Source organism: Manacus candei, unplaced genomic scaffold (genome assembly GCF_025592945.1).
Source record: "Manacus candei isolate 608988 ecotype Guabito, Panama unplaced genomic scaffold, ASM2559294v1 h1tg000057l, whole genome shotgun sequence".
NCBI lineage: Eukaryota > Metazoa > Chordata > Aves > Passeriformes > Pipridae > Manacus > Manacus candei.
Window position 1 is genome coordinate 10,069,472 of NW_026138105.1, and position 17,625 is coordinate 10,087,096.

The following is a 17,625-nucleotide window of genomic DNA, read 5'->3' on the forward strand; positions in this document are numbered from 1 at the left end:
AATAGAGTCAGCTGTAGCTGACACAGAAGCTGATGAGGGAGGCACATTAGTTTGTCTGCCTGTCGGGGTTTTCTTGTGTAGCAGCCTTCAGATCCAGAGCCAAATTTCCCAACTCCATCTGGGACAGGATCTGGGACAGGATCTGGTTTTCTTCTTTTTGTTCATGCTCAAATATCCTATCTATTTTATTACTTTTTTTTTGTTGGAACTTCATGATGAGACCTTTTTTATACTTATTTTTAAAACCAATCTGTAAATTAGTATCATTTTTTGGAGGGAAGTTGAGATGCTGATTTTTAAGCACAGAAGATACTGAGGCACCATAAAATTAGTCTGGATCTTGTTTTGATGGATATGTGTGAATTTGTAGTTACTAATTAGTCTGTTCTAGTGGTTGCTTAGGGACAAGTAGCGAGGACTTTGTTACATTCAGTACAGGAGACTGTCCCAGCAAGTAATATGTGTATATAAATATTTGCTAGATCAAAGGTGCCAATTTTACAAAGCTGGAGAAAATTACATGCTGAATTGGTTTGGAACAGTCTATAGTGTATCAGGAAAAAAGCTGACAGTTTGCTTTACACGGTGGCGTTTTGTTTGGTTGGGGACTTTTTTGTTTGTTTGTTTTTAAATGTTTTGTTTTCTTTTTGTAGGTGTTGCTGGTTGCCACAAGTCATAGGGTTAAAATCCAGGGGGTTTTGACAAAATTGCAGGGCTGAACTGTCCTGAGCCAATTCCCAGCATCAGTAGATGCCTGAGCTCTGTGCTGCAGTGTGAGGAGGTGGCACCCTGGGTGTTGGGGCAGTTGTCCTTGTGTTGTGAACTCTGCTGGTCTGGTGGCTCTGCCCTGTGCTATGGGGCACATTGCAGATGTGTCATGAGGAACACTTGAAAAATACATGTGCATGCCACAGAGAACACTCCTCTGCTGTCTGTTCATCCACAAAGCCAGCAAAACGGAGAGGGAGGTGGTGCTGCCTTGGGGAAACACCCATGGTGCTGCTGAAGCAATAATATCTAATCCAGTAAATAATTAAATTAATTTACCTGACATCAGCAACACCTCTGTATTACCTGAGCAGCAAACATCTGTTTGACTTTCTGACTTAGTGTGGAGAGTATCCAAATGGAAATATCCCTTATACTGTGGTCTGTGAGGAGCATCCCTTCACTCTGCCTTGTGCACACTCATCCTGCTCAGCTGCTTGTGATGGATGAGATCCTGGAGACAGAGGGAAGGACTTAGACAGGTTAAGTTTTGCTCACACATCAATTCTGATCTTGCATCAATAAGCATAATTAACTTTTATTGACTTGAATTTCCAGAAAGAAGCCTCACACGAGCTGTTGAATTGATCTCTGATAGAAATACTGCCATCCCTGGGGAGAAGTGTGCTCCAAAGTGTACGAGGGGAACTTGCCATGCTGCTGTACGCGTAGCTAAACCCAGAGGTGGTAATTAATTCTAAATAAGATGTTCTTGTGGACAAACAAACATCTATTAGGATATAAAGCATCACTGATTGTTGACAGATCAACTGGCAGCAGCGTGATGGTGCACAGGCACTGGGAAAATAGAGTTTCTTCAGATCTGCTCCTGAAGCACAGGCTGAAGCTTGTGGGTAGGCAGCCCTCACTGGGAGGGGGTTTCTAAAAGATGGGTTCCATGGTATCCCCTATGGAGCTTCCCAAATCCTATACAAGTGTGTGAAGGATTGAAGCTGTGAGTCAAAGCTGATCTACCCTCATCTTCCCTGCTACGGATGTGCAAGAAAACCATGGACTTCCATCCCAGGGAAGGTGATACGGGGTATGAAAGTGAGCTAGTTTGGCCCACATATTTTTATCCCAAGCACAACCTCCTGCTCATCTCTACTCAGCTCCAGGTGTGGGAGTTTCCAGTGCCAGGAGTCATACCTGGAATCAGAGGAATTTAGGATTCAGCAGAGGGGAACATTCAGAAAACATGTGGATGTGGCACTTGATGACATGTTTTAGTGGTGAACAAGGTGGTGATGCTGGATTGATGGTCGGATTTGATGATCCTAAAGGTCTTTTCCAACCTTAACAATTCTGTGATTTTCTGATTCCGTCTAGACTTTGTGACAAAGCATGTTTTTTACTAAGCTTTCTGGCTTCCTGTGGAAAGGCCCTTGTACTCTCAGCACTCAGTTTTTAAGCTTTCACAACTTTGACCACAGAGATTTTAAAAACTTTACTTTGTATTGGAGGGAAGTGGCTCAGCCCCTGAACTGCCCTCAGCTGAATGGGTGCACCTCCCAGGGAAATTATCACTGGAGCGGAGGATACAGGCTGTTGTGTCTTTTCCTTTCCATGCCCTTACAAAGAACATGCTTATTCAGCCTTTTAACAGACTGGCTATTTCTACTTATTCAGCTTTTGCCATGTTCCTCATTATTTGTGGATTCCTTTTTCTGTTGAATTGCTTTTCTTCAAGATTCTGGTTAAAATTCATGTGGTTTCAGCGTTACCGTGTTTTTCATTATAGCCTTATCAGTGTTACCAATGTCTGCTCTTTTAATCTTTTTTTTTATATTAAATATAAGTATATGACTGTAGCTCTTTCACAGTATCTTCCCTCTTTCAGCGCCAGCAGCTCAAAAGACACTGTCACTGCCAATAGAACTCAAAATTCCTGTCTTTTGAGGTGAGCTAGACCATAGGAGGAAATCTTTATTATTCGGATTATGGAAGATTTGGATGGTTCCCATTTTGCAAAGTGGTGTCTGGCTCACTCGTATCGGGGCACAGGGAAGAGAGAAAGCCTTGCAAACACTTTAAGGCAGAAAGTTTCTTTCTCTTCCATGTTTGCACAGCCTCAGGCACGGTGTGATGGGAATAGGATGTGAAAATTACGGTCTCCAAGTGGGCACAGTGTGGGTGTCAGGTGGTACCTGTCCCGACAGCCAGAGCCACCCCACCAGGCAGTGTGGGCTGTGCTGATCTTGCCATTACTGACAGCACATTTAATCAATTGTTTTGATAATTTGGGGCTTATTTGCCCAGAGATATTTTGGGATTCCTGCTCTGCTTTTAATTCACACCCTCCCTTAATCCAAATTAGCTCTCAAGTGTGGACAAGCCCCGTGCTCCTCTGAGGTGAAGCTGTTGGTGAACAGGACTGGGAGTGTTTCCAAGTACATTTGGCACAGGACTGTAAGGACAATGCTGTGTCTCTGGAAGGCTGGGAAGGCACGGTGTGCTGGGAATTCCATGGTGTGGAGGACGAACGTGCAGCACCAAGCTGGAGATGCTGGAGCACTTGCTAAAAAAATGGGTTTGGTTTTGAAACTCCCTGGCAAGGAGTCATTGTCTAAAAAGGGCTTCCCATGGCACCTGCCTGAACATGTTGGGACTGAGTGACTTCTTTGGCTACTGGATGATTTGGAGGAGGAGGGAAGAGGCCTTTGTCCCTGCCTGTTTACAACAGGTGATTGACTGACTGCTGACAATCAGTGTTTCTGCTGTAATGTGCCACATTGCCTTGCAATATCTCTACATCAGCATCTCTAGATTTTCGGTTTCCATTTTTCCCTTCCTTCTTCTGCTGCAATTTTGGTTTCCTGGATCTGCTGCAGTGACAAGGTTTGTTAGGATCAGTTTTCTAAGCAGATGGTGCTGCTCCACAGGAGGGAAACAGTTGGCTTTATTATAGGTGGAGCTTATGGTTACACCTATGCCTGAGACAGTTGCTCAATATTTTCCACTATAAACCCTCTTTTTAATTACTTTTAATGTTGCAAAACTTTGCTAGCAAGGCAGAATTTTCCATGCCATCTCCTTTAAAAGGTAACTGTGCCAGTACAGGAGAGAGACAAATACGGAATTAGATTATTCTCCCTGTCCAATTTTGTGGTTTTGTGATTTTAGACCTGAAGCAGCTACACAAATTTGGTATTTCTTGGCCATCTAATCAGTGGGTTTTCTCTTTCCATGATCCTTTTGGAGAACTCTTCCAGATCAGCTGCTTAGTCATGACAAAGGCCTGCTCAGTCAGAAAATAATAATATAAATTCATGCTTACTTTTTTTTGTTGACCTTTGCTTAAAAGCCACAGGAGAAATATTTCTGTGCTTTATGTTGAGCCTATAATGTTGGGCAATCCAAAACAGGATGGCTGAATTTGGGGTCACTGGAAAAAAAAAATAATTTTTCTGGGAAAATCAGGAAAAAAAATCTTATATCCAGATTTAGAAATATGCAAATTATCCTCTGCTCCCAAAGATTTGTATTCCCTAAAGATGTGTCCAATAACACCTACCTTGCAGCTTCCCCTAGGTGAATGCAGGGGTAAAACAACCTGCATTGAGGGGACCAACAGACATCCGTGGAGACAGCTGTGCCAACCCCAAAACTCTCCTCAATCTCAACACGGGTGAGAAATTCTCGGTGGAATTTTCATTTAAAACCTTCTGTTTGTGCCAGAGCAAGGAGTTAATTTGTGCCTCATACATTGTCAGCATGTGGCTGATGGCCAGGAGCTGTCAGCCCATCTAGGGGTGAGCAGTACTCCAGAATCAACAGTGTGCCAGGAAAGTATTTGGGGATGGCAGGAGAGAGCTGTGCAGCAAAGAAGTGGTTTGTGTTTTGTGATGATTTTTCCCACCAGCCTTGCAGCCATTCCCTTGCTAAAACCATTTAAACATCCTCCCATGTTTAAAACCACCTCTGACGAACGAGTTCTGTGCTACAGAATTAATGTGCTAATCCCTATATTTGCTTTGCATTGAGAACTGAGTCAATGGTAGGAGAAGATAATTTTGAGGATAAATGTTTCTGTGACTCATCTCCCTCCTTTACTCCCTACCGTTCCTTATTCAGGCTCCACCTTATCATCCTGAGTGGATTTTGTTCGCTCTTGTGCTGGACCCTCCCAACATCCCATATCATTTCCTACTTAAGAGGAGAAGAAAATCTCCTTCAGCAATTATATCCATGTTTTGTGTTAGTGATATGAGTTGTACTTCATCCAGGTTGGTTTCCAGCTCCTCAGGATGGAAGCTTTTATCTCTGTGGTTGATCTCCTAAAGCACCTTGGCCTCTGCATGCTTTGTGATATTTTTAATATTTTTTTTTCCTTTTTAAGGTCATGGCTGCTGATTCCAACGAGATTTAAGCCAATTCTTAGCTTTCAAGTACAAAAAGAAAAAAACGCAGACATTTCATCGGCAAAGATTTCCAAACCCCCGCTCGTGGCAGAAGTCTGTGTGCATGTGAAGCAAACACCTCGCAGACTCAGAAACAAGCAGGTAAATAAAAAGAGCGGAACAGGTGTTGCATGAGAGAGAAATGCCATGAATCAAATTCATTTTAAACTCCTGACTCACAGTTTTGATACCTGCACCAACAGCTACAAACAGCCTCAATTGCTTTACCCTGCCAGTAATGACTGAGGCGGAGGGGATTATTACGGGCTTGCCTCCAGTCACCTGTCATGCACGAACAAGTGCAAGTTTGGGGCGAGGGAAAGAAAGGCACCTGTTGGCTTCTCGCCGGGCAGGGAGCGACTCTGACCCGTGAGCTACCAGCACACGGCTTTGTTGGGCATTTCTCTGGGGTTTTGAGGTGTGCATCGACCTGCTCGGAGCAACAGGACATGGAGGACGACGCCAGGATGATGGAAGGAACTGAAAATTGAACTGTTGCATTTGTAGCCTACAGGTGACGTGCCTCAAGGATGGCTTGAGAGTTATGTAATCCCCAAAACAGCATTTAAATTCACATTAGTCTTGATCAAGCAGCAGAGTGCACAAGAACATGTGCAGCTACAGGGCCCAAGCTTGAGACACCACTTACAATGACAAACAGTGAAAGATAGGAAGGATATGCCTGCTTTCATTTGTCATTAAAGAGCAACCCATTATACTACGACGTTATGGTGACCAAGTTCCCGCTCTGCAAGAGGCTGAGGGTACAATTTTCCCACAAAACACAACCGGTAAGAGTGGCTACATCGTTGTGTTCGTGCAGGAGGGGCCGCACCGACCCCCCAGATCGCGCCTGGTGAGGCGGCCTCGCGCCCCGGGGGCTGCCGGTACCACTCTTATTTGCATAGCCACGCCTTCCATGGCATCCCGTTCATCTGCATATCCCCGCCCCCCCGCCGTGCCATTGGCCCGCTCTCTTCCCAGCGGTGGCGCGGCCCGGGGCGGAGACGCTCCGCGCCTCATTAGCATTCGCCCCGCCTCCCAGCGGGGGAGTTGGAGCCGATTGGCCGTCTTCGCCGCGGCGGGGCGCGGCCGCGCCCTGCGATTGGCGGGGCCGCCCGTCACTCCGGCGCGGCCAGGGCCGCACTTCCGCCTCGGTGTCGGCGAGGCCGGAGCGGGAGAGGAGCCGGGATCGGGGCTGGTTCAGGTAACGCCGCGGGCAGGGCAGGGTCGGGGCTGCCGCGCTGCGCTCCCCGCGGGGCCCCCGCGCCCCCGGCAGCGCCCGCAGTGGGCCGCGGGGGGGTCGCTCCCCCGTGGGCCGCGGGGCGCGCTGTCAGCGCGGCGGCGGCGGGCGGGGGGGCCTTGACTCGCCCGGGGGTCTTGGGGCGCTGCGGGATCCCGCAGAGTCGGGCAGCAGGGTGGAGGGTGTTGGGGTGAGGTTCTGAGTGCCTCCCCGGTGCTGTGATTCCACCCGGTGCTGAGCCCCCCCCGTTCCCGGTGCTGTGATCCTGCCCGGTGCTGTGATCCCGGTGCTGTGATCCTGCCTGGTGCTGTGCCCGGTGCTGTGATCCCGGTGCTGTGATCCTGCCCAGTGCTTTGATGCTGCCTGATGCTGAGCCCTTCCCAGTGCTGTGACTCCATCCGGTGCTGAGCCTCTTCCCGGTGCTGATCCCGATGCTGAGCCCTGCCTGGCGCTGAGCCCTTCCCGGTTCCCCCTCGCCAGCCCTCGGGCTCTTTGTGGCCGGGCAGGGAGCGGGGGCTGAAGGACGTCGCTGTCCCTGCAGAGGGTGCAGGTCAGCGCAGCTCTGTCAGCCCCGGCGCTGGGCTTTTTCTAATTTTATTGCATTTTTCCGATTGCTTTTGCAGCTGGGTGGTTTAGCAGAGGAGTCTGCGACAGGCAGTTCCCCAGGGGAGCGTGTTGGGCTCGGCTCAGCTCAGCACGGGAGCCTCAAGGGGCCTTTTAAGCCACAGCTGAAGCACAGCGAGCAGTCAGGGCTTATTTGAGTTTGGCTTTTTTTTTTTTGTTGCTGTTCTTCAGTTACCTACCCAATGTTTCTCTTACAGAGCTCCTGAAAGGGAGACAAGCAAGATGGGAAAAATAGCAGGAAAAAAGGCTTTTTTTTAAATACCATGCCACCAGAACTTCTGCATGGTAGCAAAGGTATAAGTTATGTTGCCATTTATTTAATCTGGGTATTGATCATGTTTGTACTCTCTGTGTGTTCAGATTCAGGACTCCTTCTGGACTCTGCAGCACTTGCAGGCCAGAATTTCAGATGTGGGTTCAAAATCACCTTCTGTTTTTTGTGTATGCCATAATCTTGTGTTTCCTCTCAGGAGTATCTGCCAAAGCATGTTGAGTTCAAGCAGATATTGCTTCCATTTACTGTGAGTTTGCTCTGTTAAAGTACAGATCCTTCAGTTTTGATCCCAGGAAAACTAAAAAGGAGACATGGATATGCAGTGTTGATTAGCATCACTGCACCACTCCTCTTGTGGTGTTTCCTCTTCTAAAGCTTTGCATGCAGGAAAAACTAAAATTGGATTGTTCCAACTTTAACCCTCCGAAGTTCTGTAACTCCATGTTCACGTTGCCATCTGGGAGCAACCACGTACATGTCACCTTAACCAGCTTTGCACCACCGTGCTCAGGGACTTGTAAAACCTCTGGAAGCAGTGACTTGGGTAACTTCCAAACATAAAGCCCTGCGCCGTGGGATGGAAGTGGGAGAACTGGCTAAACTAGCATGGAAGCAAGAAATTCCGAGCAGTGATTTTTCCCCTAAGGAACCCTTTGGGTTTTCAGTGACAGTAAACAAAGCTTTTTGTTAAAATAGTTGTCAAGCCATGCGAATGTTTGACCACGTGACAGAAAGTTGAGGGCAGTCTGGGATAAGACCAGGAGTGATTCTTAGTGTTGTTTTCCTGAACCAACAGCACCTCATGGTGAACCTGTAACTTCAGGGAGTCCTCGAAAGGAAGCACTGGGATGTCTGCTGTCCAGGAATAAATGTGGCATTTTCCTCCAGAACTGGTTCTTCAGCCGTGCCAATATAATCTTAGAAAGAGAAGTCAAAAGTTGGAGATAGAAAATGATGATTAGACAACAAACCCCGTGCCTGCAAGTAGTTGGAGACTAGATAGGTTAAAGGTTTCGTTTGGTGCAATGCTGAAAAACAGTGTGGGTTTTAGTTATTTGTTTGCTGACTTCTAGGCAGTAACTGATCACTGAGGAGCATTTTCACTCTTGGATGGTTTCTTTAAATCAGTTTTAATACTGTTACTGCTTTCCATGATACGTACTTGCTTAAGCTGACAGGTCTTGTGATTGAAACTGGTATTTCTTTCAGTCTTTCTTCTTGTGAATTCTACTGTGTGAACTTCACACACGCTGACCTAGAACAAAGGTGGAAAGCTTTGCTTTCTGTTATCTTAGTGTTGGCTGGAAAACATCCCAACCAGGCTTTTTTTGCTTTGATAAGGCTATATTTTTAAACCACTGTTTGTAGTGCCAGTCAGATGATTTTTTTTTTTGGTGTCGTTGTTTGAAAGCAAGGTTTGCCTGCAAGTACGCTGAATTTTTAAGCAGATAAGTTATTAGCTTTGGTATTTGAAGTAACTTGTCCTTGAGCAAGTGCAATGTTACATCATGCTGGTTGATATCTAGGGCTTCCATTTGCAGGGTGGCATTTTTCTAGTCCTTCACTTCAGCATCAGTTTTGCCACCTGAGTCATGGAGATACAAGAAATGTCTGTATGTGACACTGCTATGATGTTTAAAATGCTTAGTGTTTAGTCACTTCTTTGTGAAGTAACTAAAATGTTTGGATCTCTTTACGTTTTTCGGAAGAAATGCACAAAATCGGGCGTGCAAAGAATATGTGTTAAATATGGAATGCTCGTGTTTTTGCTGAGTTTGAACATGTAACTGATCACAGGGGCACCTTCTCCAAGCTGAATAAATTGGAAAATGAGGGCAATGAACAAGTTGGTCACCCTGCATCTGCCACTTTGGAGATATGGGACTTTGATGTGCTTAGTCTTGCAAAAGAATATAGGTTATGCATTATAGCAATTCTTTTATAGGTATTATTATTTTATGGAATAGACCACCATAGAACTGGGAATCACAGAATACATTATCTCAATCCTTGAATTCTTGATAATTACTGTGCAGATACATGTATGATGATGTAATTATTTATTTTGTATCCTTAAAGGCTTGTAATAGCAAGTTGCAGGAGAGCAATAAGCAATTAGAATGTGTCAAATGTGGCTTACCATAACGTTCAGTTATACTCTTCAGAAAATGTATTGTTGATTCAGTGCACAAAGATAATATCTTAATTTTCAGGATCAATAAGTTACAAGAATAGACGAAAGAACAGACAAGAATAGACTAAGCTTCCTTAAACTTGATTTTTTTCTTTCCTTTAAATACAGTTACGATTGGAAATTCATTTGCTGGTCTAGACAGATCCTTTAGATTTAGTTCAGTATATTTTATTATGCACATCATTGTTGTTATGCACATATTGTGCACGTAATGAGACAGATTTTTAGTAAATTACAGCAGCCTCCATTCAGAAAATGCAGAGGCTGCAGAGTGTTGTCTTCCTGGGGTTGTTTATCAATCTAGTGGGAGGGAGGGTGCACAAAAGGTGAATTGTCCCTGCAGCTGCAGAAACCTTTTAGTTTTGACCCTCTGGGTTTTATAGTCCAAAACTTAAGCTGTCTTTTGCTCTGTGCTTGGCATTAGACTGAGTGGAAACCTTGGTCTGTGGTGTTCCTGGTGGAGTCCAGTTCCTTTGCTGTGCTGTCCAGAGTTTCGGATGAGATAGAGGTTGTGGCTGTTGGGATGCTGTGAACCTCTGGGGTTTTGTAAAGTTTGCATGCTTAGGGTATTTTTCAAGAAATGCATTTTCATGAATGCATAACTTCATTATATTTTTACTCTTCTGAGTAATTTTTTTTTTCATGCTCCCAAAAGAACCAGTTAATAGATCTCATTGTGTTTTGGTTGTGATGATAGTTAAAAGCAGTGATGGGAAGTCTGAAGGTGGTGTGTGAGTTCTGAGGTGTCTGTGGTTCTCATCACTCACTTCAGCTCTTTAACTCACCCACAGCTCTGGCCACTGAGGTGCTGATGTAAACTCTGTTCCCTGCAACGTGTCAGTGCAATCAAGTGAGAACAAGAATCCCTTTAATAACTCTCAATTATAAAACTTGTGTGTGTTGAGGCTGTGGAGAAATTCCCTCACCAGCCCGTTCATAACAGGCCCTTCAGCAACGTGTGTTCACTGAGATGAGAACTTTGTCAGGAGAACAAAACTGACCCCTGTGTGGGGTTCTTTCTAGGTTTTGCACCAATGAAACTGTTGAATGGTTGTCCAATAGTGAAACAAAAATGCTACCGATCTTCAGAGATGCAAATAGCTTTGTTTACATGGTCTTTCTTTTAAACAAAGTACTGTGCATGTTTTGTTACCCTAGTGGGTTAATGTTATTGAGCTCATAGTTGGGTGGATTCTTTACTAAAACTGAACTCTAAATAGAGAGATTTGTCCTGTCTTGAGAAGTCAACATTTATTTTATTTTATTTTTTTAATCTCTTGACAACAGCAAGCGTAGTAGCAACCTCATACTGGAATCCATTAGTTATCTACTACAAATGTACCTTTAAATAAAATTCACCCATAGCATAAACTCTGACTTTCTAAAGCTTTTGTAAATTTGTGGTATCATCTTAAAACTCTTAAACAGTCTTCTGGTTGTGTGCATGAGCTCGTGCTGCAGAATTCCAGTGTGTGAGGAATCGTTGGTAGGCATGAAAATATGGTTTCTTATGCTGTAGGGCTTTGCACTGGGTTCATCACTGTTGTCTTCCTGCTCTGTTTGTCATATAATTGCTATCATAATTATTTAAGAGTCTCTGTGAAAATGGTTTTGTAAGATACCTTGTACAGAATAAATGTAAACCTGCACTTGCCTGGAGAGAATGGGCCCACAGAGACAAAGCTTAAAAAGTGCCTTTGAGTAGGAAGATCTATAAACTTAAAAATGTAACTACTTTTTGCGGTTCCAGGGGTTTTCTCCGGTGATGTTTTATGCTGTAATGGTCTTCACATTCATAAGCTTCAGTGATCAATTTGTAGGGGTGGTTGCATCATGATGGGAAATACTGAAGCATCCTTAATTTTACCTTCAAAGAGAAGTGTTCATAAATGATTAATTACATATCTACTGACGCTTGTGTCACTGTGCTTGGAGTTATTGATTACTTCCCACCTTATCTCTGTAAGATAGAACAGTTCCTCAGGAAACTACTAAGAAGTAATTAGTTTTACAATACAGTAGTGAATGATTTTTTTTTTTTTAAACAATGTGCTTAGAAATGAGCTGGTTTATCACTCATGATCAAACCTAACATTCTGCATCATGCGTGGAGAGGAATGCAAAATGGAATTTTGTCATATTTTACAATCATGGGCCATGAAATAGTTTCCAAGGGAAGGTCACAAAGTCCAAGAAATGCTGTACCAGATGCTCTCAGGTGGAAAAATGTCTCAAATATTGAGGTGGTGTTAAAAAAGGAGAACATTTAGAGTTTTGTGGGAATTTCAGCGAAGCGTTTTGCATCAGAAGATATTAATCTGCTGGAATCAAGTTTCCTTGTTCTGTTTGTTTATTAGATTTATGGAAATTCAAGCCAATATCCTTGGCTGTAGAACAGAATTTTTGGTTGAAAAGAAAGTGGGGAATAGCCATTGGTTCCATAGGTAATTGAGCACTGTGCTGGGAGGGTATTTTCTGTCCAGTTTCATCTTTACAATTTTTATGTTCAATAAATAATACCTCTGGTAGCAGCACTGTAGCTTTGTGCTGGGGGCAGTATTTGTGTGTGCAACAATTACTGTCATTTGTTCTGAGGCAGATGCAAATTTTGTAGCTTTTCCTCAGTTGAAAGCCAGACTTGCAGAGTTCCAGTTGGCTCTAATTCCTGTGAAGTATCACCAGAAGCTGGTATTCCTGAGAGAACAGAACCATAAATCAGTTTGATTTGTGTTGATCCTCATCACTCAGCCTCTCTGCACTTTGTTAACTTGAGAAGGAAGTTGCCCTTTTCTTACTGAGGATGTAGAGAGAGTTTCATCTTGCCAAGACTTCTTGGTGGAAGATGGTATTACATTCAAACTTTGGAGTAAGAAAGAAATCTAATTTGGTAAAGAAAATCCTCTTCTGGATTCTGCCATCTGTAACTGTTCTCTGGCTAAAGAGATTTTAAGTGCATAATAATTACAGCAGGTATCTAAATTGCCAATTAAATTGACTTCTTGGCTAATTTTTGTAGATGTTTTAGATCCAGTGTTGTTGGTAACCTAATTCCATAAGTCAATTAGGATTCATCCTTGCTGAAGCAGAGATGAAACAGTTTGATGTTTTCAGGAGATGTATATGAAGCAAACACACATGAATATTTATCTTCCAGTTTGAGTTATTTATTTCAATCCCTTGAAGTACTACAGCTCTGTTTTATTTCAGCAGGCAACTCAGGAGATGATGAGGTTGGCTCCTATTCCCCCAACCATGCTGTAGACTGTTGGGTTTTTTGTTGTCCTTTTTTCCCCCCATTTTTTAATTTTAGTGTTAATGTGAAGAGTGTGTATCCTTGGTCTTCTGCTGGCTCTTGGAGTCTCTTTCTGGACAGAAGGTGCATCCAGGATATCACAGAATGGTTTGGGTTGGAAGGAACCCTAAAGACCATCTCTTTCCACCCCTTGCCATGAGCAGGGACACCTTCCACTATTCCAGGTTGCTCCAAGCCCCATCCAACCTGGCCTTGGACACTTGCAGGGATGGGGCATCCACAGCTTCTCTGGGCAACCTGTGCCAGGGCCTCCCCACCCTCACAGAGAAGAATTTCTGTTTAATATCTAATCTAAACCTGCTCTCTCTCAGTTTGAAAATTCACATTTCCTCTCATTCTTGTCATATCAAACTAATGAAAATGTTTTTCGTGAGGAAGTCCCAAGTGACCTTTTTCCTTTTTCCCCTTTTTTTCTAATTTTTCTTCCTTGCAATTATTCTCTTTTCAAGTTAATAAACTTTAATGATTTTAAAATTTGCTGTGGAAGTGCAGATCCAACAAAACCTTGTTAGGCATGTGAAAAAGCTGATGAATGTGCTAGTTCATGAATTCTTTGGTGGCACTCTAATTCCAGTGTATTGAACTCCTAACACCCTACCTGCTCATGCTGTGGTTATTTTCCTGACTGCCTATTGATTCTGTACTTGGTTTTACTTAAACACTCCTTGATCTCACAAGTAGATTTAATGTCAGTGTAATGAGCAGGACCGAGCGTTTTTTGGGTCTCACAGAGCCAGAACATGTGATTTCAAAGTGAAAAAAATGGGATTTGTAAAGGTAGCAGGATGGTGTCAGCAAAGCTTTCCAGAATTGCTGCATGATGTGAAATTTCTGCTTCAGGTCTCTGGAGGAAAAAAAAGCACTGCAGTTTTCTTGAGCCAGCTTCAAACCTGAGCTTGCTGAGCCACATTCCAGCCCAATGAGCCACTGGGCTGTAAATGCTGGTCTTTCTATAGAAATGTAAATGTTTCTTTAAGGAGGAGTAACTTTCGGTTATCCAGCCGGGTCTTTGTTGGGGATTAACCTGGAAGAACAAGTTAGTATGGAGGAACTAGTCGAATTAACTAAGCCAGAGTAGTTGCATGTATAAACTCTTACAGGTTGTTCTGGGGTACAATTTTTTGGGGTTTTTTTTAATCGTGTATAAGTTCCAAGGATCCAGAATCATGGTGTCAGAGGCATAAGCTGGTTATTTTTATTATTTTTCTGCTGACAAATGGATTTTGAGAAGGAGCAAGCACACGAGGCGACAAAATAGTGGGATTACTGATGTATCCAGATAAATGACATAGGAAATTTCAACTTTTAGTGATTGATAGAGCTGCAAGCAGATGAAATGATGTTATGGACAACCATTGCAGGTCATCTCCACAGCCTCAGGATCACAGAATCATTTAGGCTGGAAAAGACCTCCAAGATCATGGAGTCCAGCCTGTGACTCTTTTCAGCTAGACCAGAGCACTGAGTGCCACATCCAGTTGTTCCTTGAACACCTCCAGGGATGGGGACTCCACCACCTCCTTGGGCAGCCCCTTCCAATGCTTAACAACCCTTTCTGTGAAGAAATTCCTCCTAATGTCCAACCCGAAGCTCCCCTCGTGGCATATTTGCCTCATCTGGCATATAGGTGTGGAGAGCACAGGTGCTCTGCAGGCAGTGGATCCCCACAGTCTGATTTTGGAGAGCAGCCATGAAGGTGGAATGTGCATCTCTTCTCAGGGAGGTGCTCAGTGCTCACATGCACGTCACAGAGCACGTTGAGCAAATGAGTTTATAAAGTGATTTTGCAAAGTCTTGCGGCTTTTGTTGGCCTGGTTTTAAAAATAAATTCAAGTGGGAGGAAACGGTTTAAAATGGGAATTGTGCAAAGTCTCTGGGACTGATGTATTTCTGGAAGAGAGTTTTTGTACCTTCTACAACTGGGGACTGTGACCTTGTAGGGGATGCTCTGACCTGCACAGAGTTAATCTTTGCAAAGCAAAGCGTGTTCCTGGGAGCCAGATCACCTGGTAGGTGTCACACCGAGTGAGTGATGGGTTCAACTGCGCTTGACAAACACTTTGTGTGACATTATTCATAACCAGCTGATTGACAGATACGCTACAACTTCGTTCTTCCTTTGTCATGGGACCTTGGCTGTCACTGTGGGTGGTGTGAATAGTGACACTCTCTGCATCAGGGCTGTGAGGATCACTGAGAGGAGTGTGTTTTCTCCCGAGTGTGAGCCTCTGGGGATCTGTCTCAGACACATTTAGGAACAGCCCTTTCTGTTTGTTCTCTCTGTGACAGACTTCTGAAAGGCAGGATGTCATTCTGAGCAACTCCTTCCCTCTGTAGAACCTATTTCAAGGTGTGCTGTGAATGTGGTGCAGGTATTTTCTTGTGTTTCTGCAGTATTTATTTCAACTGCTTTGTCCTCTGCCTTTGTAAAACATCCCCATGTCCTTTGAGAAAGGGACTGTCCGTGGTCATCAGTCATACAGGAATGTGACACTTCCTGATGAACTATGAGAATTTAAAGGAATTTTAATGAGTATCATAGAATCACAGAATGGTTTGGGTTGGAAGGAACCCTAAAGACCATCCAGTTCCAACCCCCTGCCATGGGCAGGGACACCTTCCACTATTCCAGGTTGCTCCAAGCCCCGTCCAACTTGGCCTTGGACAAGGATACAAGGATGGGGCATCCACAGCTTCTCTGGGCAACCTGTGCCAGGGCCTCCCCACCCTCACAGGGAAGAATTTCTGTTTAATATCTAATCTAAACCTGCTCTCTGTCAATTCAAATTCACATTCCCCCTTGTCCTGTAAAAAGTCCCTCTTGTAAAAAGTCCCTCTCCACCTTTCTCGTAGGCTCCCTTCAGGTAACCTCTTGACTTGTTGTGCAGCAACAATACTAATCACTTGTGCCCATGTGATTAGTAGTTAGTTATATTTCTGTCCTTTACCTGTTCAGGTTTTGGGGATTCTTGCTTGGGGCAAAAATAGCATTTTTATTTCAGCATTGGTATTTGCATTTCTAAATTGTGTTATTGGACAGCCTAATACCTTGTTTAACCTGTTTATGGATGGCTTTAAAACATCACCAAAGTGCAAAGCTTATTTCAGAGGAACCGAAGTGGTTGTTCTTTGATAAGAAGGTGCCAGAAAGTCTTACAAGTTTTTGACTTCACATGCTATGCTTAACTCTTGGTTCTTTGGGTTTGTATATTTTAGGCATTGGTGTGCAAATAAGCAAAATGAGTAGAAAAACTAGGTTCTGCCCAAATAACTTGTCCAAGACTTGCTTCAATAAATTATGTTAGGCTTAGTTTTTTCTGTAAATTGCTTTGGCACTCACTTTAAGGGTAACTTCAAAGAGTGACATCTTATTGTGAATATTCTAGACAGAGAATTTGTCAGAGTGAATGTAAGATAATACAGCTGCAGTACAGATTTACCAACCAAAGTTGTACTGTTGGGATGGGTATTATTACTTTTTTTGGATGATTTTATCTCTTGTCTTTCAGTTTGAGCTTCAAAAATAGTGCCTTTCCTGTAGGGAGATCAGTTTGATACGAAAATAAAAATAAATGTGCCAGTTTTTGCTCATGCACACAAATCCCATAATAAATCTGATTAGTCTGTACCAATACCTACCCTTAAAATATGAGGAAATAGATAAGCTTTGTTGCTGTAAACCACAGAATCTGGGCTGCCTGTGGCTAGGAGTGTGTTGTCATCATTTAATGGCAAATTTGCAGTTCTCTTAGGATGCCACTACTTGCAGCTTTTCCATGTCATTTATAAAATGACTTGGTGATCAGTGTGGCAGCTGGGCCACACTGAGGTCCCCACAAAAAGCACCTTTCTGAGTGTCTGTGCCTTGAGCACTCAGGCTCAGCCCTTGGCACTGCCTGTAAACCCACTAAGATAACTTTAAGCTGTAAACCAGCAAACCCTGATGGCTGAAACAGTGTTTTCTCTCCAACGAGGAGCCAGTGAAATCCTGTATGGAAACCTGTTTGCTCTATTCCTAGTGATTACTATGTATATAAGAAAATATCCAAATATAGTTTATATTTCTTCTACACCGTAGGACTAAAAGTTGAGAACATGATACCATGTTTATGCTTTATAAGGGATTTTCCAAGACAGGTGGTCCTGAGCTCCTTAAGGTCTGTCTGCCACAGGAGTGTTGCACCCTTCCTCCAGTGGCAATTTTGGTAAAACCTGTTATTTACAGTTGCTCATGTGTAAGTGAATTCTTCTGGATACATCAGGGACATGGAGGAGGAAATGCAGATTACAAATACTGAATATGAAGCAACCAGGATGTTTTTGTCTTCTGGCATTTCAACCTAGCTGAAAGTAACTTTTGCTGTTGCTTTCAGTAAGAGAAAAGGACTTAATCCTAGCTTTTTGGCTCATGAAAGCTGAATGCTGTTATCACTGTGTTCAGCTACATGCAAATTCATGTTAATCTCTGCCGTATAAAAGAACTGAATGTAAAAGAAGTGATATAAGCGTGAAGTTATTCCCAGTGTAACTCAGCAAAATATATTACTTTATCCTTTTAAAATTGTTCCTGGCACCTTGGGACAATTTGTGACTGTTATTTAAAGTGACTTCAATGAATATTTTGTTCTTTAGGTAATAGTTATAAAGCTTGTGTGTAACATACAGGGATTTGACTGAACTTTCATTTTCAAATAGCAGTGAGCTTCAGGAGTGGTGTGAGGTTAAGTCAAGTTGTTGATTCTGGTCACTTCATTTGTACTTGGAGAGTGTTTTTATAGGAAATCTGGGTTGTCTCCATCTGCACACTGT

At 43.4% G+C, this 17,625-nt stretch overlaps 1 protein-coding gene across 2 annotated transcripts in view; it reads left to right on the forward strand.

The window, feature by feature from the left end:
- The first annotated feature begins 6,266 nt into the window (after positions 1-6,266).
- OSBPL2 (oxysterol binding protein like 2) overlaps positions 6,267-17,625 on the forward strand; it is a 35,192-nt gene continuing 23,833 nt past the window's right edge. The window contains exons 1-2 of one of the 2 annotated variants that reach the window (XM_051803493.1): positions 6,267-6,375; positions 7,233-7,329. The gene's annotated coding sequence lies outside the window, so the exon portion shown is untranslated. The remainder of the gene's footprint in view (positions 6,376-7,232; positions 7,330-17,625) is intronic. The other variant, XM_051803494.1, reaches the window with a different exon arrangement.